Raw genomic sequence first — 15,237 nt, 5'->3', positions numbered from 1 at the left:
CCCCTGCTCATGCTCTGTCTCTCTCTGTCTCAAAAATAAATGAAACATTAAAAAAAAATTAAAAAAAAAATAAACTGATCCCAATTGCTACCAAAATTTTAATTAAATTAAAATAAATTAACTTATTTGGAAGCTTCCTGTGTTGATACGTGCCTTCACAATTTCAGAATGAATTTATATTCAATAATGGTTTTGTGGATTTGTTTTTGTTTTTTACTTACATGATAAAAACTATTTACCTTTCAGGGGAATTTTCCACTAAAACACCAAAAATTATAACCAAATTACAAGTGAAAAAAGTGCCTTGAGTCAATTGCACTCTTTACCTTGAAAAAAAAAAAAAAGGAAAAGAAAAAAAAAAAAAAAAAAAAAATCACTTAATTCCCTTGGGAGGGGGAGTAAGAGAAGCACAAACGCATCTACACAATAGAAAACTGTTAAATTTGCTTCAAAAAATATACCCAGAGAGGAAACAATGATTTCTTCTTTGCTAACAAATCTCTAGTATTTTAAAAGCATCATACTACTTTTCAGTCATACTACAACCTTTGAGATCTTACATTACTTAATAGGAGAGTAAACATCTCTTTTTAAATCGTCATTCCTGATTATTTTTATTCCTGTATCGAACAAAGAATGAAAACAAATATGACAACCTCAAAGGAAGATTTTCTAAGCATATTCATATTGTACAGATAAATTACTCCCATTATATGTTAGTTCTAGGTATATAAACAACCTACCCCAACTATGGTCTAAGGTAATGCAATTTTATATTTGTAGACAATTTTTTTAATCTATCTTTTACCTATGTAAAGTTTTGTTTCACATACAGTAGTTATAGAAAATAATTCAGAACATAATACTAATAATTATTCTGTCCTCCTTTAGAACATGTAGGCAAGTCTGAAGAAGGCAAGAAAGAGGCGCTCTACACATGTACATAAATAAAAGCCCTGAAAAAGTACACCTGTAAGAACCATCATAATATATAAAAAATATACAGTTGTTTTACAAGAATTCAGTAAGATTTAAAGAACTAAAAACCAGGGAGAAGGCAAGAGCAAAAGATACTAAAGCCAGTAAGAACAAAAAAAATAAACTTAAAGAGTTACAATTTTCTTTAAAAAATTTTTTTAAAAAGTTACAATTTTCGTAATACAAAATTTAAGCAAGACTGCTCAGCAGACTAGAATAGCAACATTTTGGGTGGCTCAGTTGGTTAAGAGTCTGCTGATTTCAGCTCAGGTCATGATCTCAGCTCATGAGTTCAAGCCCCATATCGGGCTCTATGCTGACAGCGTGGAACCTGCTTGGGGACTCTCTCTCTCTCTCTGACCCTTCTTCATTCAAGCTGTCTCTCTCAAAATAAATAAATAAACTTAAAAAAAAAAAACACAATAACTCACTGAATTCAGAAGAAAGTTTCGATAAAGCCCATTCCCCTCTTATTTTAAAGCAGGTGAATTCTAGGGGTGCCTGTCAGGTTTGGTTGATTAAGCAACCAACTCCTGATTTTGGCTCAGGTCATGATCTCACGGTTCCTGAGTTTGAGTCCCGCGTTGGACTCTGCATTGACAGCACAGAACCTGCTTTGGGTTCTTTCTCTTCCTTCTCTCTGCCCCCTCACCCTGCTCATGCACTCTCTCTCTCCCTCTCTCACGATAAATAAATAAACATAAGCAGATGAACTCTAGAATATTTACTGTGTTTTTAAAATCCATTTAACATCATTTTCCCTTTTAATACACTATTTTCTAAGAGACTGATCTTGTCAATTAGGTTTGGCCTATTGCAGTATTTTTCAGAAAGTAATCCCTGCAATTGAACTGTGTCCTCCTCTGGCGCAAGAGGGTAAATCCAGAGACATTTAGACAACTACCTAAAATAGTATTTATGGCCTCAGGGTACTGTTTCTGAGTCCAAAAGCACCATCATTGACCATATACATGAGGTCTGGTAGCAAACTCTTAGCAATTCTTACCAAGGCCTTCATTTTCAATTCTCTACATTTGAGAAAAAGTTATACATATAAAATTTCTCCTGTAAAAAAAAAAAATCACTAAAGCATAACAGATATTTAAGTTACGCTATCAATTACTTAATGATTCTATAACATATAAAATATAAAGCTAACCAGTAAAAATAAAACATCACCTTGGACAATAAATGCTACAACAAAGATCATCTTTAATTTTTGAAGATAATCAGCAGATATCCCCATGTTAGGTGCCTATATGGGTGGTAATAATATTAATCAAAATGGCAAACAGAAAGAGGTATACAAGTTCAAGAAAAGAACTTCTGAATGGCACAGTCAAGCTCTCTAACCTATGATGCACATGCTAGAGCCACAATTCCTTGACTTTGCATGCTTCCAAAATACCTATCATTTCTTTGAACCCCTCACCACTGCATTGCCCTCTCCACCTCTCTACTTGTCTTTCAGAAACACTCTGCTCAAGTGTCATTCTCCTAAGAAAGCCTTCTCTGATGCTACTTCTCTGCTTCCAAGGTAACCTGAATAAGCTGCAAGGACAGCACTGATCACACTATAACAATATTTAACTGTCCATTTCCCCTAGTTTCTGAAGTGTAATTGCATTTCTAAAAGTTTAGTATTCGATGCCTAATAGTACTTAAAAAGCATATTCTGTTGGAATATGCTCTGAATAAATGAGCTGTAGAAAGAATGTGAGATACTTATAGAACATCTAGATGGTGATAAATGGAAACACGGGTCTGAAGTGAGGAAGAAAGATGGCTCATGCTATAAATATAATTTTATCCTAAATTTAGGACTGTTGCTTTGGCAGATTAAAACAAATTCATCACCAACTAGTTTATGGATGGACAACTACTGAGAAATATAAAATTTTCTTCATGTTGTTCAATCAAAAGTGTACTTTTTAGTTACCAACTTAATTGATTTCTCAGCTTGATTCAATACAGTTGACATAGTTGATTACCCACTCCTTTCTTTCTCAAATAGTCTCCTGCCTTGGGGTAAATTTTTTTCCCAACTCTGGTTACATCTTCTCAGTCTCCTTTGTTCCATTATTTTCTCCCTGATGTTTCATGTTGAAGATTCATAGGGGACTACTATATTCCTTTATTACCTCTCTCCCTAGGGAATCTCATCCCCCACTGCCCACACTAAGATATTAATTGTAAGCCATATATTAACAATTCCCAACTGAACTATCATCAATATTCTCTCTGCTTCCCAGAAACAAATAAACAAGAAACTGCTCATCTCCCCAGTATTCCCTATGTTAGGCACAAGAACCACCAACCCTGGAAATCTGCCTTCTCCTCCCTCCAGATCCCTTAGTCTAATTCACCACCAAATCCTATCAATTTTACTTCCCCCCAATCCAGCTACTTTCTATCACTGCCATCCTGGCAAAGGTGTGGTTTATAGACCAACACTGGTCCATGAACCATTGTTACTGGTCTGACACAAGATAAAGAAAGAAACTGAGAGAAGTATTTAGAAATATTTATACCAATTTGACACTGCCACAACATTCATTTCTGTGTCATTCATATTCTGTGCCACTAAAGTACCAGTACAGATTAGAAACCAAATCAATCCAAAACAGGTTGTTCTCCACAGATGAGTTTGAGAAGCACTGGCCTAACTGGTCTCCCTGCATTTATGCTTGCCCTTCTCCAATCTGTCCTCCGCAGAGCCGCCAAGTGATATTTTATAGTAAAAACGTAAGTAACTTATTCAGCCTTTTAACATTACCAAGTGGCTTCCCACTGCACTTGGGATTTAAGTACAAAATGCTTAGCAATGATTAACCATTGTGGTATGTTTTACATCACCCAGCTTCACATACTAAGGTCCAGCCCCTACAGGACTTTTCAGTTCTAAAAAGCTGAAATTGCCAACATTACTTGGGTAACTCCAGTTACTCCTTCAGGTTTAGCCTAATAGTCATTTCTTCAGAGAAGCATTCCCTGATACATTAGTGGGTTTTCATTGCTTACAATAACTTTCTTGTGTGGCAGTTATCATAATTGTGATCATTATTTTTGTAATTATCTGTTTAGTTTCTTTATGCCAATAGCTTTTGCTTCCATGAATACAGGTAGACTCCTTCGATTACCTCACCAGAGCCCAGCATGGTGCCTGGCGCAGATCAGTTGTTCAATAACCTTTTCGTAAGTGAATAAAATGCAAGTATCTTCAATATCTAATCATACACAAGATGTGGGATAAGTCTGTGTACCATGTGCTTTACGAAAGTTACAACTCCTTTACTTCCCTAAACAACCTAAAAAGACAGGAAAACCTCACTGTCAAAACCCAGAAAGGTAAAGAACTTTGTGTAAAGTAACCAACAAGGAACTGGAAGATGTGAGAGACAACAAAAGGTAATAGACCACAACAATACCGTCTGGCTTCATTGCTCAGAAAGCTGTATGATTTTGTGGAAGTTAAATAATTTCTTACTTTCTCAGGTTCCTTATTTGTGAAGTGGAGATATAATAAAGCCTTCTTCAAGGGATTGTTAGGAGGTTTAAACAAGACATTAATTTATTCAAAACAGTGCCTGGCACAGGGTTTTATAAGTGTGATTATCATTATCTGTAATATTACCAGTGCTCTCTTATAAAATAATTTTATCTGTTTACTGGCTTATTGTCTGTCAGTGCCATTCTAAAATAAATTACAAAAAAGCAGAGTTCATATTATTATTTGCTGACGGAGCTCTTCTCAGCCAGGGTTCTCTTAGAATTAAGTCCTACAGAAACTGAGTTAAGTGATTATTTCTTCAGTTCTCGTTCTCAAGGTAGACAGCTAGTACCATCTCAGGTACACAGGAGAGGAGTCAATTCATTACATACCTTGGATGCCTTAGGGCATTAGGGCTTGATATTCTTTGGAACTCTTGGTTCAGAAGGGTTGCTCTTATGTATCCTCAATGCCTGGCATGAAGTAAGTGCTTATTAAATATTTTTAGAATGAATGAATATATACAAAACCAAAGGAAGAGTGCTTAGCACAGAGTAGATGCTGAGTGTCAATTTCATTCCACACCTTCAAAATTCCTATAAACTTCCAAAGTCTTTCTCTAGAGGAGTCATTTTTCTTGAACCAGGGCTTGTATTATTCAAAGTCAAAAATGCAGAATGTAGACAGGAGGAAAGCCAAGAGACAGAGAAACTAGTGTTGACAAAAACGATGTGGAAGATAGGTAGACTCTGGATATGTGGGGAAAAGAGTAGAGGCTATTGTAGGCCAGAGAACAGCATAAGCAAAGGCGCTGTCACTCAAAAGTTTGGAGTACATTTCATTGGTGACACAAAAAATAATTTTAAGCTATATGTGGGCAAACATCTTTATTTTGATAGTTGCATATATCACTATAACAATACTAAACAGTACCTATTTGGATTTTAACTGTGTTGTTACAAAAAAAAGTATCAAGAAAATAATAATGCCCAGGAAGTAAGCAGATAAGACAAAAATTGTCAGGGTTTTAAAGAGTGAGTAAAATCTGGGGAACATCAAGGCATGGTCATGTTAACAAACATAACATCTTAAGAGAGAAAAGCCACTAGTCTTCTGAATGAAGCCAACCTCAAGAATAGCCATTCAATATAAAGGACAGATGGGTGTGAACAGTTTTCAGTATTTAATTTGTAGCATACTAAAATTCTTATCAGTAAAATCCTCATTTTCCACTATGATAAACCTGCTATGTATTTCAATTTCATTTATTCTCAAAACAAAGATACCTGAAGCTGGGACTGACCTGCTTGTAGCCTGGTAACTTACCTGAAAATAGGGAGCTAAAACTGCACTTTTCACACCAGAAGGAATTAATTTATACAGTAAAAGAATATGAATCATATCTACATCAAAAAAGGTGTTAGATAAAAAAGAGCAAAAAGCAGCTTTCTATTCCCACCTTCCTTCCCCCAAAATAACCTACCATTAGCCAAACCAAGTTAAGCTAAGAGATGGTAAAGAATATTTACCGTCCCAGGTACTGTTGTATTTTACCTGCATTAAGTTATGCAATTATCACTACCATCTTATCAAGTATATCACTATCCCCATTTTATAGTTGTAAGAATACTGAGGCATAAAGAGATTAAGTAACTTGCCCAAGGCCAGAGCTGGTAAATGGCAAGGCTGGGGTTTAGATCCTGGCAGTTTGGCTACATCTGAGCTTTGAACCATTAGGCACCATTTCTCTCAAGAATAAACAGGATGATAATTTGAAATATTCCACCTTTCCCATTATGGCAGTGGAGATGTAATTTCCCAAAGTATAAACCTTTTATTACTTAAATTTTCTAAGAAACAGTGGATTCTGAAGCTGCAAGGAAAAATCGGGAAGACAAGTACTATAAAGGATATCTAGGCCCCAGATTATTCAAATATAGACAAAGAACCAAAACCCTAAAAAGTATGGCTGAATGACACAATTCACAGAGAAAGAAGCCAAAAGTTAGGCCAAGCAAAAGGTGAATCTTATGTGTACCGAATCTACTGCTCTGAAGGAGAAAACTCGATCATTCCCTTTCCTTTATTCAGCACACATAGGCTCAAGAGGAAGAAGAGTTAACAGAAAGGATAGCACAAGGGAATAAAAGGGGAAAGTGAAGACTTGGACCCTGAATCACAGTTAGCTTAATGTAACCTGGTGAACCTGAAAGAGAATCTGTGACACGGCAATGTGTGCTTGGAGGGAGAGGTAGGTTGCATGAACACCGCAGTAAACACTGAATGGTCTGGCTGGAGAGCAGAGAATTTACCCTAAAATGGGCTTAATGGGAATAACTTCACACATACATATGTTTCGGATGAGAGGTGTGGGTGAGGACGCTGGGGGGTGGGGTGGGGTTGGGGCTTCCCTCTCTGGGCTGTACTCCCGGTGGGGAAAACAAAAGGGCGGGAGTGGAGGTATACAGGTATAGAGGAGGCCGACTGGAGAAGGAAAGGGGCGAGGCTTGTGGAGGAAAGTCTAGGGGATCCTGGTAGGCGGAGGCTGGGAAATCGATGGGGAGGCGGGGGATCGCCAGGGGAAGCAGAGACTAGCGAGGGGGAGGACGGGCCCGGAGGGCGGAGGGTGGGGCTGGGGCGGAAGGCAGCCCCGAGAAAGGGAAGGCACGCCGCCGGAGCAGGGGTCCCGGGCCAAAAGGGATGGGGGCGCAGTGAGTGAGAAGAAAGCCGCCTCGCTCCAGCGCAGACGAGTGGGAGGGGTGAGGGGTTGGAGGAGCAGGCGACCAAGGTGCGGCGGGGACCTCGGAGGGGGAGGGGCACCTACCCTGACGTGCGGGGCGGCGGCGGGCAGTCCCGGCAGCGGCTCCTCTCCCGCTGAGGCGGCGGCTGCGGCGGCGGCGGCAGCGAAGGTGATGGCGGCGAGTCCCTGTGGCGGCCGCCTCCACCGAGCCGCATCCCTCCTCCCCGGCCCGCCCTACTTCCCTATCTCCCGCTCCTAAACTTCTTCCCCGGGATAAACAAACCCGCCGCCAGGGGCGGCCGCCTCCGCTGCTCCCGCGCCCGCGCAGCCCCCCCCCCCTTCCCGGCCCCGGGCCCGTCCGGGCTCCGGCTTCCGAGTTGCGACTCCAGCCCCAGCCCCAGCCTGCGAGGGCGCGTGCGCGCGGCGGCGGCGTGGGCTCGCAAGGCTCTTCCTCCCTCCCTCCCGCGCCGGGCACTTCCGGGCCGGCCCGGATCCGTCGCCGGGTTTTGGAAGCCACCGCTGCTCCCTGCGCCAGGCGCCGGGCTCTCAGCAGGGCGAGTCCGCCCACCGGCCGCTGTGGAGAGGATGAGTTACCTCGCCTGGCGGGGATCTCCTTCGACCCAGCCTTAAACTTTCCTTACCTAAAAAGTCCACTGATAACGCCTCTTAAATTGAGAGACGTAGGGTGCGAAAGGAGGCCAACTGTTTCTCCGTACGATTTCCTTGAGGTTGTAGCAGACTAAAAAGCCAATATGCAACTTTTACTGAACCTTGTTGCGAGCCCGTAACTATGTGAAGGGATAGAACAAAAACAGCAGTGTACGTCTCCAGCTGGAAATACAGACAACTCCGGGTAGGCAAATGAAGTGCCACAGTGGAACGGTTTTCGGTTAGAGAAGATGAGCCTCAAAAGGAAGTCTCAGGCCTAGGAAGGGAGGGGGTCCGCCGAGAGGCAGCCGAGGTTGCTTGCAAAGCACTGAACAGGTGGCATCCCATGACTGACGTGGGTAAATTATGCTGTATCTAAGCAAATGTCTGAAGAGATGAGGAGACTGCCTTATGGAGTTTAAAGAAAGGTGAAAACAGAACGTCATTCAGCATTCGTGAGAGAAAACTTGTAGCTGCCAAGAATATTCTCCTTTAAAGAGGTTTGAGGGACCAAAGCAGGCACGAATATCATTGAAGGACCCCCGCCCCCATTCCTTTCACTTTAACTGCGCATCCGTGAACTGTTTACCTCCTTTCCCCCAAAAAAAGAGAGGTGGAAGAAAAACATTATTTTGAGCACTGTAATCAAAGACCTGTACGATCTTTTTAAATCCTCTCAACTTCATTGCAGTTCCATGGTGGAGATTATTCCCACCTTACAGATAAAGCAACTGAGGATCAGAAGTAATAAGTAACTCATTCAAGGGTGAGTGGAGTTTGAATACTGGGAAAGCAGATTTCCCTCACTTCAAATTAATACTACTTTACCTTATTCAACGTATTTAACACCCAAAACGTGTGGGATACAACCAGCATCAAAGATTTTCAGAAAAAAAGGTAAGATCAGCATAACCATAAAATTCAAAATTGACTTAGCCAAAAGTTAAAAAGCAGAAGTGGAAGTGACCGTTATTATGCTAGGGACTGGTGGGGAGAGGAAATATTAGTGAAAAAGTTCACGTCCAAACATAAAGAAAAAAGTTAAAACTAGTTGCTGTATTCTTGTAGGTCTCTGTTAACTTTATGATATGTGACAGTGAAAATTATGTATAATTTTTGCCCAGGCCTTATAGCTCTTTCAACCCCTTAAGATTCTGTCACACCCTCTCTTCCACTGATCACTCGTTGTTAGGCACTAATACATGTAATATACTCAATCAATCAAATTATAGTAAATCCTTGAGGTAGATTTTCATTTGGGAATTAAGAAACGAGTGGGTACTTGGCTTACCCTTGACACTTGACTGGGTTCTAGTTAGGGGTGATTTTACTATAAGGATGTCAAATAGCTCCTCACAGTATTCTCATAGAGTCCCTTCCCTAGGCTTGATCTCTGTGTAGTGTTATGACATACCATTTTTTTTCTTGGTGACTTCAGCCTCTGATAAAGAATAAATATGGCTTGTAACTAATGCTAATAATAAAACTGTGATGGTTTGGCAAAGTAAAAGATGGCTCTACGGTCAATAAGCTTGGATTAAATGTTGTTCTATAGTACCAATTCCCTAAAGAACTGCCTTTCTTGATTTGATTTCGAAGTTATTGGATACCTATTGAAAAACTACACTATTCTAGGCTATAGTTTATTGCCGCCGTAAGTGGTTTTTATACAGGTAAGTAACAGTTTTATCACTAGTATAGAGCATAGTATGCTTCCACCGGTCATTTATCAGGTTTGCATTGCTTGAGGCATTAACCATTAGGATCATCCAATTCCTTAGACAACAGGAAACTTTTGGTACTCATTTTTCTGTTCATTGTCAGTTTTCTATAGAAAACCATCCAGGTTCCTCAGTGGACAACTTAGAAGTTCTACTTATTGTAATTAATAGGTTGGCAGTTAGTAAAGATCAGGAGAATCATTTTCTGAGCTTCATGAGCACAGATCAGAACTTGCCTGTGGATCTTCTTGACCCAACTCTATGGGGCTCATCTGAAGAGCCAACCAAGCATCCCACTTTGATAGTTTAGTGACTGCAGCATTTTATTCCTCTTTTGTAAATTCAGAGATGCTCCCATTTCATGACTGGGTAACCATACAATGGACTGACCACTGCCTTCCATACTACCACCTGTTTTGTACTATCATTTTCCAATTCTAGCTGTTAAAAACTAAAGCATGCAGTGGCAAACAGTTTGCAAATTTATTACTATATTGGGTTTAGAGTCCAGACAGTAGTAACATGCTTTTTAGCAAACACAATATAATTCATGAATCCTAAATGAGGTACTCTCTGTGCTTCCCTGGACATTTTGCTATTGCCCTCACCCTTCCTAAAGTGGTCCACCAAACTCTTCTCTCCTAGTGAGCTGGCTTCCCCATATTTTTCTAACTATTATCCCCTCCTATCTTGAATTTTCTTCAAGGGAACCAAACTCATGCCTTACTTTCATAAACTAACACTTGTGATCAAACATTTAACATAACATGTAGCTTTTGGAATTTATTTTGAAAGAAAAGAACTTGGTTGTTCATTATTTATTACTGTTATAAACTTTAGCTTCTTTATTTGAAAGAAAACACTAAAGCTCTTGTTTAATAACTTGTGAGTTATTTTACATGTAATTTCATTTTCTCTCACCATGTCTCCATTTCTTTGTTTTTTTACCTTGCTTGTGAATTCCTAGTTTTGTAGTACTTTTGCATTATATGATACTCATCTATTAAAGATCTGAAAACTTGGGGTACCTTAGAGGCTCAGTTGGTTAAGCGTCCGACTTCAGCTCAGATCATGATCTCACAGCTCACGAGTTCGAGCCCAGCGTCAGGCTCTGTGCTGACAGCTCAGAGCTGGAGCCTGCTTTAGTTTCTGTGTCTCCCTCTCTCTCTCTCTCTCTCTGCCCCTCCCCATGCTCGCTCTGTCCCTCTCTCTCTCTCAAAAATAAGTAAACATTAAAAAAATTTTTTTTGAGGATCCAAAAACTTTAGAATTCTAAATTAATACTTAAAACCCTTGTGTACTGATGCCTATAGCAAGAAAAGATCAGTAAGTTTGATATACTTATTATTGAAAAATCATTCCCAGAAAACTGAGATAGGACCCACCCAGAATTATGAGAACAGGATCATTTTTGTTTAAGTCCTTCCTTGGCACTTTTTTTTTCATGTCCCCAGCCACATTATGTCAAATATTTCAGGATACTCTCTTGCTTCAAATTAAATACGCATTCATGTATTTAATGCTTTGGTCCTTTGGCTAATCTATGAGGTCTCCTATAAGAGATGATTTTTGCTGATTTTCTTCTATCACCATTTGAAGAATAAGGGTTGAGTTGCAGTTCACTGGTTGGCATTGTTACATTTTATAGCCACTCAATTAAATATTAATTTTAATCAGTTTTGAAACATTCTGAGGCTCTTAAAACATTAGTTATCCCTAGATTCTGGATCACTAATACCCAATGAATGAGAAAGAGCAATACTGTACCTCTACCTAGGCAATAAATGGTCTTGGAAAAACCTTGGTTACCCTATATACAAGTTCTCTATTTACAACTATTTATAAGGAGAAAAACAACAAAAATGATCTCTATGACAGGATTATCCAAAGCTTCTATAGCATCCCTCCAGGCATTCCCTGAGAACTTGCTCTCTTCAAGGTTACTTACAGCTGCTGGAAATCATTTACTGTGCCAGGATCCAGGCGGCTGCTGCTGCCATGATCTAGTAGTCCCTAGTGACCTCTGTCTTCTTCAGCTTGGCTAGCTAAGCTCTTTCTCCTCTGCTGGTGTCCTGGCCCTGCCCCTGCTCTGCTCTCAGGTAACTTGAGAAGTTGTGGTTGATTCTGGACCTTGGAAATAGTCCCAAGGGAAGCCTAGAGCTCTCCACTGTGCTCTCCAGCTAGAGGTCACCAGCCTCTGCAGCAGCCTCAAATGGCTCTAGAAGTACAGCTACTCAGTCTCCTCCTCTTTTATCTCTGCTCAGTCATCACAATGTCTCCAGGTCAGGGTCTTTGGTCCCCTCCCAGAGAGACACACCCTTCTGCCTATCAGGGCAATTTATGGCTGGGGGAGTTTACTTAAACATCTGCCCCTGCACATCCCATTGGATGGTTCCCTGTCTAGCTTTGTCCTTGAAAATTGGGATCACTTCAGTTTACTCCCCTCTGACCGTGACTTAAATAAACAACAGCTCCATGGCCATTTTCTCTGGGGCCCTGCCTCCAGAATAATCTCCAATGACCTCCTGTTTCACTCAAAGCCACCACTCCTCTCAAGGGGTCCTGCTCCCAGTCCCCTGATCTAGTAGTCCCAGAGGTCCCATTGCATGAGCTCCAGGAATGTTCCTAGGATTGCCCAGTAGCCAATCATGCTAGGTGAACCTGGGAGCCTTGGAACCTCTGTGCACCCAGTGTTCCTTGACTCACTGATTTTCACTGCTTCGCTGCTTTAGAAGGACTGAGTTCTCGGCTCAGTCCTCTCTTCCCTTCTGCCACCTACCCCCTTTAGAAACTAAGACCTGCTGTCTAGCTGTTACCAATTCTGCATTCATACCCCTCCATAACATCAAGTGGCCACCTACCTCCAGATGGTTATTTCTGCTAGTCAGAGCCCTCTGCTGCCAGCCTGCCTGCCAGTTTGGAAACCCTGGTTTGGCCATTTCCAAAATTAGAAACGAGACTGTGCCATCTTCAGGGACACTGCTGCACCTCCCAGCACCCAGTCAAACCCAACCTCCGCATCTGTCTCAGACACCCTTCCCCAAGCTTCCTCTTCTCCCCACCCCCACATTTTTGGGCTTCGTGATTTGGGTTTCTGCCTTCCTCTCCTTGCCTGCCCATCCTTACTGAATTTCTAACACATTCTTGACCTTCCCTGCCTGAACTATGCCAGGCTAAAGATGGACCAACTCAAGGGCTACATAATCCCTGGAAATTCTTTTAGAGGCCTTATCCCACATCCTGTCAAACACGAAAATATAACCGTACCCCACATGAAAAATACAATGTCTGGTTATGCAAAATGAAGGAGATTCATATAATTTTCCTCTTGAAATATTTATTAATGTCATTTAGCATTTTTCTGCATATTTTAGAGCCAAGACATTTTCTTTTCCTGCACTCAATCTTATAAAACCTGGAAAAGCTTACAGGCTCTGGGGGCTGTGCCTTTATTTAGTGAGAACCCGAACCTTAAAAGGATTTAAAAAATGGCTCTGGAAGGGAGGGACATAAGCACTTCCACACTTGATTCAGGTTCAAGCCCTCCCCTCTACTTCCTGTCATCACTTTTTTTTTTTAATTTTATTTCAACGTTTTTTATTTATTTTTGGGACAGAGAGAGACAGAGCATGAACGGGGGAGGGGCAGAGAGAGAGGGAGACACAGAATCGGAAACAGGCTCCAGGCTCCGAGCCATCAGCCCAGAGCCCGACTACTTCCTGTCATCACTTAAATCTTTTTCTTTTCCAGTTTTTAATAGCTGGGCTTCTCTGTTTGATCCCCTGTCTCAGTCATTCACGTTTTATTCACTCTGTTCACACAGACACTCCTTTTATTACAAATGCCAGCCGGCCTGCTGGGATTTCACAGCATCACAAGACCCTGGATTTGCTTTCATAGTGCTCCTTCTACCACTGTGGGCCCACCATTACTATCTTAAAGCCCCCGGCCCCCAGGAGACCACAGCTTTGGATTAGGCATTTGTTTGCTTGACCCTGTACCTATGATGATGTTGCACATCGGACTCTCGTAAGTCTGCAGCTGCATCCAGCTCTCTGGTGGCTCCTCCATTCAAAGTGACAGGTCCAGTACTGCATTTTAGATGCTACAGTCTTACCCTGTGTGCTGGGACTGACCAGTGAGGCCCACTTGTATCTGAGGCAGGATAGCTACCAGAAATCATACTTTACATTTTTATATTTAAGTGCCTTGTTCACATTTATCTGCTTTAGGTATCTCCTTCCCTGGAGGCCTTTTATGCCTCAGTTACAAACAGCATTACTGCTATACTTTTCTGGAGGTTTTTGTGATCACCCACTATTGCAGATGGAGAGTATATATAAGAAACCAAATGTCCCCAGTAATTATCCTAGATTATGTCTCTTCTAAATATTAAGCATTACTTAACTGAAATAGCCACTAGAAGTTTGGCTTTTACTTTCTATGATACCTTGTTTTTTTGGTAGTGATTCTACAATTTCAGTATACTTCTTAAAATCAAATTATGCATATTCAGTGCACATAGTGAACCAGTTAAGGAGAGTCTACAAGAATACATTATTGCCTCTTTATTCTACTTTCTCAGTTTTGTTTTTTTCCCAGAAAGAAAATTAGGCTGGCCTTTTAAAAATTGTGTTCTGCTGTAGTCTACGAATTTGAGAGGAAAAGGTGACAGATATTTTCATTTTCATGTTATCAACAGCTCAGCAAGAAATTGCTTCTACTTTGAATATAGAGCCTACTGTGTGCAAAAGAGATGTGACAAAATCCAAGTGTCCTTTCTGAACACCTGTTAGAGCTGGGTTGTTTGTTTCTTTTTTGTTTGTTTGTTTCTATTTTTTATTTCTCTCAGTTGTAATTACTTAGGTCTAGATATTTACACAAAATGTTTTTGTGCTTCATCTGTCAAATTCCTTTTCTGAGTTTGAATTTTAGTGTACTTATTTGTTTGGTCCAGGGCAAATCTAAGATGTTTTTCTTACCTTGAAGGAAAAGGTGATTTAGTACTGGAATGTTTACTTGATGTCTTGATCTAATTTGTGGTATCCTCGCATTGGCAAAATGCCCACAGGCCAATGTGATGGTTCTGAGCTTGTTTCCTTCAGATCCTTCCCTTGCTTTTCTCTGCTCCAAATCTTAGTCAGTTCCAGGTTGTTTCCGAAGCCCCTGTGTCAGCTGACTACCTGTTGGGTTAAACCAGGAACCTACTATCAGGAACCTCGAGGGTGGGAGGAAGGAAGAAACCAGTGTATTTCTTCCCTTCTCTTTCTGCCATAGGGATTGTTCCCTGCAACACCTAAGTATCCTCCCACATCCCATCTCCTGCTGGATAAGTCTACCATGGAATTAGCCTTGGGCCCTGGCAATACCTTTTCCTCTCTCTTGTCTGTTTAAAAGTGCTATGGCTTCCTTTGGTTGCTAATCCCTGGATTCTCAGTTTTTCCATCACCTATACAATAAGATTCCTTGTATCAGATTCTCTGTTTGAAGTAATGAATGTGGTTTCTTTTTTTCTGGTTGGACTCAGCACATTTATCCATTTTATGTTTTCATAAGAATCTTTTCCCGTTTGTTGGACAAAGAATGATTTTCAGAGAGAAGTAGTAGTCATTTTAAACTTATGGATCTGTCTGTACTTATCCACATGTCTTGAGTAATGT

The 15,237-nt window shown here is 40.8% G+C and overlaps 1 protein-coding gene across 4 annotated transcripts in view; it reads right to left on the bottom strand.

Moving 5' to 3' along the window:
• Positions 1 to 12,139, bottom strand: part of SPOPL (speckle type BTB/POZ protein like) — an 83,521-nt gene extending 71,382 nt beyond the window's left edge. For 2 of the 4 annotated variants that reach the window (XM_040474963.1, XM_040474966.1), the window contains exon 1: positions 7,293 to 7,433. The gene's annotated coding sequence lies outside the window, so the exon portion shown is untranslated. Of the gene's footprint in view, positions 1 to 4,860; positions 4,942 to 7,292; positions 7,447 to 11,525 lie in introns of those variants that run through there. The other 2 variants (XM_040474964.1, XM_040474965.1) reach the window with 2 other exon arrangements.
• Positions 12,140 to 15,237: the final 3,098 nt, after the last annotated feature.

This window comes from Herpailurus yagouaroundi, unplaced genomic scaffold (assembly GCF_014898765.1).
Source record: "Herpailurus yagouaroundi ecotype Mexico unplaced genomic scaffold, PumYag 140, whole genome shotgun sequence".
Classification (NCBI taxonomy): Eukaryota; Metazoa; Chordata; class Mammalia; order Carnivora; family Felidae; genus Herpailurus; species Herpailurus yagouaroundi.
This window is presented reverse-complemented; position numbering and strand designations above follow the sequence as displayed.